At 37.5% G+C, this 8,267-nt stretch overlaps 1 protein-coding gene and 1 pseudogene across 8 annotated transcripts in view; one reads left to right on the top strand and one right to left on the bottom strand.

The window, feature by feature from the left end:
• Window positions 1–6: 6 nt before the first annotated feature.
• The window catches only part of NUP98 (nucleoporin 98), an 88,242-nt gene continuing 79,981 nt past the window's right edge, over window positions 7–8,267 (top strand). For 7 of the 8 annotated variants that reach the window (XM_025051578.1, XM_025051575.1, XM_025051577.1 and 4 more), the window contains exon 1: window positions 7–21. The gene's annotated coding sequence lies outside the window, so the exon portion shown is untranslated. Of the gene's footprint in view, window positions 22–1,020; window positions 1,115–8,267 lie in introns of those variants that run through there. The other variant, XM_006918702.3, reaches the window with a different exon arrangement.
• Window positions 4,626–4,744, bottom strand: LOC112485368 (annotated as a pseudogene).

Here is an 8,267-nt window from a genome sequence, read left to right as displayed (position 1 = left end):
CCCCTCCCCCACCGCACCGCGGTAAGTCGGGAGCCGGGGCCGTGGCGGCCCGGGGCCGACAGGCTCCTCCTCCCCTCTGGGCGGGCGGTGCGCGGGGCGTCCCAGGCCCTCCGCGCCGAAGTCTCGCGCCCCGGCGCGCACCTTCTGCCCTGACGGAGGGGGCGGAGCCCTGCGGCCCTGAGGCCCGGCTCCTTGGAAGCTGGAGGGAATTGCTATCCGTGGGGATTGGGGTCGGGGTGAAGGGTCTCATGTCGCAGCCTACGCTCAGGAAGCGTCCATCTACCCGGTTGTACTCATTCATTTGCCCGGCCGTGATTAGGTGGGCTGGTCCTTTGCGATGGCAGCGCCTTAAAATCCTTAATGGGTTCCCAGTACTTCCTTGACTGTCGTGTGGGATGGGCTTTATTTGCTTTGGCCTCTCCTACAGGGGAAATTCGCTGTCCCGGGGTTAGGGTGGATGATGGGTCGGGAGTTTGTTAGCTTTTTAAGACATATCCGAGAATTAAGGTCGGTTTAGTGGAGTAAAAGATTATTTTCTGGTCTCCCACGTGTTCCATGTAAAGCTAGAAGAGGGGAATGATGGGGTTTCTGGATAGCCATAAGGATTTCGGAAATTAAGCTAATCTTCCTACCCTACATCACGTGCAAGTTTTATAGTTGGAGAAACCGAGGCCCAGAGAGGGGACAGAATTAGCCAATGCCAGATCTGACTCAGTCTGGAAATCTGTGTGCTACATCACCCTTTCTGGGTGTTCCAGCCTTCCATTATTGAGAATTCCCTTTGTAAAGAGGCCAGGAGTATTCGGTAGTTGGAAGCAGATATATTCTTCAATAGCGTTGCGTACTTAGTTACTACCAGCTCTGTTCGGCAGACAGACGCTTGATTAGTGGTACCCTTATCTAGACCATGAAAACTTGAAAGTTGGTTAAAGAATGTCAGTAATGTTATATATTGGAAAACAAATGGGTAAAACTAAAAGTCCTTGGCTAGCTTCCTGTTGCAAATGTAAGATTTTTTATTTGTGTCAACTGCTAGGGACTCAGAAGAAAGTCCAGTTAGTGGCCCACGGCAGTACTGAACAGAAAGCAGGAAATACAAACGAAACTTAGAAAGGTAGGCAGCAGTCATTTGTATTTCTTGTACTTTGGAACTCATGATTTCTCTCTGGTACACAATTCAAAGTTTTGTAATAGAAGAAGATGAGAAAATTAAACTATTTTGAAAGAAGAAACTAGAGGAAAGAACAGTAAGAATTCCCTGTTACAGTCTTAAAAATTCAGAAAGAAGCACTTGTTAACTGGGTGACAGATGGTATATTTATTTGGTGGAAGAAGTCAGGCTATTTTAAAAACAACCAAAAGTTGGACAAGATGGAGGTACTGGGAAATATTTTGATGGAATTATTTTTTGACTCTTCATTAAGGTTTGATGAAATTGAATTAGTTGCCTCTTTGATGTGTTTATATCAGTCAGAGGTCACTTTGCTCTTGTTTAGATGACAAAGCAAAAACTGAAAAATAGTGTACAAGAACAGAAGAGAACTGTGGTCTAAATACGAAGACATGAACAGGGTATATTTTCTGTGACATTTAATCAGTTCAGGCATCACTTTCTGAAAAGCCTTTCTTGGCATTCTCTCCCCTGCAAACTTTCATAACACTTATTTGATACTTCTATTTATAGCACAAATCACTTTGTGTTTTAACTGTTTGTCTTTTTGTTAGACTGTGGTAAAATATTTTTGTCTTTCTGTTCAGGTTGTTTGGCACATCATAGGCCCTCAGTAAATGTGTTTGCTTGAATGAATAAACAAATATGGAGGAGTTAAAAATAATCTATAAGGTGACTGAGTATTTGTGTGCTCCTGAAATATGGGGCCCAGATAAGAGGACCTATACCATTCATAAGTTACGTGGTAATTTGATAACTGACTATTCATGTTCACTAGCTCTTACATAGCTAAGAACAAGTAGAACTTTTAGGGAGCCAATTTCACAGCTTATTAAAAAAAATGGATTATTTTATTGTGATATTTTTTATGGTGGCAGTTAACCTAGGAAGTAAGGGATAGTAGTATTGATGTTTAATTTCCAATACATAGCACATCTGTAATTATGAAATCTGTTGCAGGTTAGAGTATTTAGAGATTTAACGATAGGTATTAGAGGCAGAGTATGTAAACACCATTTCTTGAGAATTTGGTGCATTCTTTGTATGTGGAATTGAACCTCAGTACCATAAGCCCTCATTTAGCATCATTAATAAGTTCTTGGAAGTACTGCGAAACAACATGAGGAAACCAATTTTATGACAGGCTAATTGATATAAATGAGTTCCTATGGCATCTCATCATAATAACAAAACCACGTTGAGCGAAATGACATTGGAGGACCTGCTGTATTTGACATAGTACGTCTCTAGAGCTAGGTTTCTCAGCCTGGGCACTATTGACATTTTGGCCTAGGTAATTCTTCATTGTCGGGGAGCCGTCTTGTTTATTGTTGGATGTTCAGCAACATTCCTGGCCTCTACCTATTAGAGATTCGTGTAATACCCCCGTCCCCAAGTTGTAACAATCCAAAATGTCTCTAGACATTGTCATATGTCTTCTGGGCAAAATTGTCCCTGATCGAGATCACTTCTCTAGAGAAAACATTCCCAATATTTTAGTAAAATCATACTTTTATGTTGCCAGATGTATGCTTTTAAAGTTAGCTAATAAGTTGCATTGTGTTAAAATTGTCCTTGAAAAACCTTTATATTGGTGAACCTCTGGTGTTGTGAAGCTGAAAAGAGTAAGAGTCCTAGACTCATTTTCTCTAGTTTCTTGTTTCATTTCTGTGGTAGCCTCCCATTCTCTAGTATAAGAAAAATCAAGTTCTTATTTGAAAAGGGATAGACCGTTGGGTAAATAAAGCAAAAGAGCTTGTAGTTGACCCAATGTAATTGAAAGTGTGATGCTGTGTGGTTCCGTTATCTTTTCATTTCACTGATACACTTGATGCCACATAAATATGCACGGATGGGAGGTTTTGACCCACTGTACTGACACTGAGAATTTAATAAATACTGAGAATTATTTGCCATATTGGAGAACTTGTACTTAATTCAGCGTGATGTGGAACAATTGGAAATTTTCAGTAGAGGACTACAAATTATTTCTTTAAAATACAGCTCTAATTAGCTAGGCCTGATACTAAGAGTGAGTTTACGCTGGGAGTAGTAGTAGGGTAGGTTGGAAGATGGGAAACTGGAGTCAGGCAAATTAATTAGAAGGAGCCTATAGCAATAGTCCAGGATAGCTGTTCTCAAAGTGTGAGGTCTCTAGACTCCTTTATGCTTTTAAAAATTGTTGAAGACTTGAAACAGTTTTTATTTACGTAGGTTATACCTACTGGTATTTACTGTGCAGAAATTAAAATAATTTCATTTTAAAACAGATTTTAAGAGATTTTGAAAGTTAATCTGCTAACCATTTTATGAAAAATTTAATAAGTTAATGACAAGGGCAGCGTTGTCTTCCTTTTTTGCAGATCTCTTTAAAAGTCTGACTTAACAGAAGACCACTGGATTTGCAGATCTTTTGCATTCAGATGGTTAATGTGTTGTTTTGGTTGAAGTATGTGAACAAAATCCAGCCTCATACAGATATGTAGTTGGAAAGGGAAGGTTGATTTATTTGTTTTTTACAGTTTGGATATCTTTAATAATCAAACGGATTTTTTTAATAGCCTTTTCAAATAATTGTAGATATTTATTGACATTCCACTCAAACTTTTTTAAAGGTTTGTTGCAATGTGGAATCTGAAACTATATCATTGAACTTTAGGTACTCTGTATATTAAAATTCATTTGTCCATGCACTTTGGGTATTTATTCACGCATGATTTTATGACATCATACGTTGGTCATTTAGAAATTATTGGTTCACTAAGTTATACAACTCTTCCAAATGTTAACAAATTTAATTGTACAGTTGTTAATATTTCTTCCACTCATCTCATTAGATGAGTCTGTTTAAGAGTTGGGAAGCTGACAAGCTCATTGTGGTGGACACAAGCTTTCAAAATTCTAATTTTCACTTTAAATCTGAATAACCATAGTTTGTCATTTATTCTTTGAAATAAAAATGGTGTTCCATGAAAAAAATATGCTGGTTCAGCTTTCTAATCAAAAAGTAACCACACAAATGTTTTACCTTGAGATAACCCTTGTATTTCAATAGGCACACTTGCTTTTGAGTACTTTCCATTTTATTCCAAAGAATAATCAGAATATTAAAAAGATGTGTACTGAAATTTTGAGAAGTGATACAATCAATACTTTTTAGTGCTTCATCAAGGACATTCAAGTCAAAGATGTTTTTGTACTATAAGTGGGTGGCAGTAAAGAATTCAGTGACTGTTAGTACAGTTTGGGGTCATTGTCCTTATTCGTGCTCAGGTTATAGCAGTTTTATATACCATTGATTTTTGCACCTCAATGCAGAGGTCAGCACAGTAAAATAAAGCAAATAATGTCTAATACTTACTATGAAAATAGTTTTGACTTCATAGACTCCTTCAAAAGAGGTCTTGGGTATTTTTACTTTTTTTTATTTTTATTTATTATTATTATTTTTTTAAGCCTATAGCACCCAGTATTCCTTGGTGGTCTCCCATCCAAGTACTAACCAGGCCCAACCCTGCTTAGCTTCTGAGATTAGACGGGATCCGGCGTGTTCAGGGTGGCATGGCTGTAGACTTGGGTACTTTTAGAGAACTTTGAACCACACTTTGAGAACCACTGATCTAGGACAATGATTTTTCACACTAGAGCATATAGCCCCTAAGCTTCTTTGAAAAGTCTCCACTGTACCTACCCCTCTTTACTTCAGCCAAGGTAGCCTCTGCCGATGTCTTTTTTATATATGGGGTTCCATAGCTAAAAATATTTGAAAACCACTGATCAAGGGGAAAGAATTGAAAGCCTGAAAAAAAATCGAGTTGCCTGAATTAGGACTATCTATTCACATAGGGAACAGTTTGTCCTCCATTAATATGTGTTGCAGTCACTTATCACTTCATACCTTTGTTTAGCCTTGCTTCCTTGTGCTTCTGTGAGACAAGATTACTGTTATCTGCACACCTAACTCTTCTTGCCTGTAATAAGCTTCTTAAGAAATAGGCAAATTGGTTTGTAAATAAAGATGAGTAGTAGGGAATGAGGCTAGAGATGTGAGATGAGTGGAAAAGAATAGATGATCAGAGTGACCTGAGTATATTGTGTTCTGTTGTTTGCAGTAGTGCTTTATGGTTGTGTTAAATGGTCAGTAGATGACACTGAAGTATTGGGAAACATGTTATGTATGAAGTTCTAGTTAGGCATTGATCAGTCATGGTTTAGAGTGAAGAGAAATTATACTTTTCTAATTTAAAATATTGTAAAGCATAGGTTGAAAAACAAAAACCTCCTTTTGAGGAGCTCTAGTTTGAGACAACTTTCTTCTAACAGTCCTTTGTTGGAGGCCGTATAATGTATATTGTTCAGATGCAGAAATCAAGGTCTAAGCAGTTGAGTATCATGCCTTAACTACAGTTATACAGTAGCAAGTGGCAGAGGTTTTCAATTCCTTTTTTACTTTTTATTTTGAATTAATTTTTGATTTACAGAGAATTGTAGACATAAGTGGCAGAGATTTAAATACAGATATGTCTCACTCCAAAGCTATTGTACTTTTCACTACTTCTGTTTTTAAAATGACAGTTATGTTAAAGGGATGAAAAAATTGCTACTCGACTATGTAAGGTAGGAGCTGTATTAGATACTATGGGTTATTTTTAGTTAATTTACACCCTAATGGGAGAAGTTGAGCAAACTCAAGATGCTGTTTATCAGAGCAGCAAACAGCTCTTACGCTCAAGGTGCAGGTATAACAACAAATATATTGCATAACTAACAGCTAGGAGGCGTTAGTGTATGTAACGAGTGGAAGGAGAGGGGAAGGGGAAGTGTTTCTATAAGATAAGAGTCTGAAGGCTCTAATTTGAGGAAGTCTTGTGAAACAGGTGAGGCTTGAGCAGCAATTTTGAGAAAGAGGACATAGTTTTTAGAAAAAGAAGTTAATGTTCTAACAAAATGAAAAAGACTTGATTTCTGGGGCTCAGTCATAGGAAAGGTACTGTAAGACAAGAGGATAGCAGATTTGCTGGGATGTGTGATATTAGGTGATTAAGAGTAAACTAATTTCTTCTTCCTGGAGTTCTACCTAACTCCTAACCAAGCTTCCTCTCTTATCCAAGGCAAAAATCAACATTTTTCCCTTCAGTGTAACTATGGATGATAATTTCTGTCTTCCTCTAGTATTTTTGTGAAGGTTAGATGAGAGACTATATGAAAAAATAATTTTTAAACTAGTACATTCATCTAACCAAATACTTGTTTTTGCTCTTTACTGAGTTTGATACAAAGGAACTCAGTGAAGTGGAAAGGAAAAATTACAGGCATACCTCATTTTATTCCACTTTGCTTTAATGATTGCACTTTACAGAGATGATGCATTCGCTCCCCGCCCCACCCCGCCCCTCCAAATTGAAGGCAAGACCTTCTACCAGTGAAAATATTGTTACTCACTTTATTGTGATACTTGCCTTACTGTGGTGATCTGGAACCAAACCTGCAGTATATCCAAGGTGTGCCTGTACTTCCCATTTGTGTAACTTTCTATTGTCAGAGAGCAGCAAGCTTGCTTAGTCATTCAGATAGCATTTAAAGTTGGCAGTTGCTTGGTTGTTACCATTCCACTTTTCTGGAAGAAAACTAAGTTTTGTCATTGTGCGTAGAGTTCACAAAGCTCACAAAAAGTCGATGTAAAAGCCAGGACATCAGTTTATTGAATGAACTTCAGTTGGGACAGTGTGGGAATACTGGACTACTGATGTTATTAAGGCTACCTCTTTCTTGTATCTGACATTCTGGATTATTAATTAGAAAATCAAGCATAGAGAGCAGAGTAAATTTAAGAGCATTGTCTTTTTCTGTAAAGCACTATTTCATTTTTATCCTTTCTAAATATGTCTTACACACAAAAAACAAATTGCAAGGAGTGTAAGTATGTTCATCCATAAAGGAAGTGTTTAATCTTTGCGGGAAACATCATCTAGGCTATGGGTATGCCTTATAAATCATTAGTCCATAAGACATTACCTGTCTGGTAACTACAATGCCCATGTTTGCCAGAGACATGTCTCTTTCCCCTGATAGTGCTGGGTCAATACTGCCAAATTTTGGGTGTGTAGTCTCATTTATAGTGAATGCAAAATCATTTCCCTCTAGTTGTCAGTGTTCTTTCTCTAGGACAGCTCTAGGCTCTAGCTAGACTCTAGGAGCATAGCTTCTGGAGTCAATACAGTCATGTGTCACTTCACAGGAATGTGGTCTGGGAAATGTGTCATTAGGCGATTTCTTTGTTGTGCTAACATCATAGAGTGTACTTATACAAACCTAGGTGGTAGAGCTACTAGGACACACCCAGGCCATGCAGTACACTTATGGACCACTGTCAAATAGGCAGTCCCTTGTTGACTGAACCGTTATGCAGTGCATGACTATGATAGCTTTGTGATCTGGGGCACGTTCTTCTTCTGCCTCAATTTCACCATTTGTAAAATAGAGATAAAAATACCTTATGGGATTCTTGGGAAGTTTACGTGCTTAGAATAATGGCCGGGACATAGTAAGAACTCAAATGTTAGCTAGTATGATTTATTCCAGGAATGTGTGATATGCCTTTAAACTCAAATGGATTAGAAGTTTCGCACATTTCAGTCTCTACCTAGGATTACTTCTTTCTCTTTTTTGAATGGATTTTCTACATTTTTTAAAATGGAAAAATAATGCAAATAACTGCACCCTATTAATCTCTTGTTATTGTTAATAGAGGGAATATTACAGAAAAGTTTGGATCCTCCGAATCTTCTGCCCTATGTTTCATTTACTTTCCTCTCTCCAGAGACACCATTTCTATACATTTTTTTAGACTTCCTCTTTACTTTTACTAAGTAACATGTATTGTCTTTTTTATTTTACGTAAAGAATCTGCCAAATATATCTTTTCACAACTGCTTTTTTCCTTTTTTTAAAAGATTTTTATTAAAATATAGCTAACATACAATATTATATTAGTTTCAGGTGTATACCATAGTTATTCAACATTTATTTACCTAAAAAAGTGATCACCATGATAAGTTCAGCAACTAATTGACACTGTACAAAACTATCACAATAT

The sequence above is a fragment of the Pteropus alecto genome, unplaced genomic scaffold (genome assembly GCF_000325575.1).
Source record: "Pteropus alecto unplaced genomic scaffold, ASM32557v1 scaffold468, whole genome shotgun sequence".
Classification (NCBI taxonomy): Eukaryota; Metazoa; Chordata; class Mammalia; order Chiroptera; family Pteropodidae; genus Pteropus; species Pteropus alecto.
This window is presented reverse-complemented; position numbering and strand designations above follow the sequence as displayed.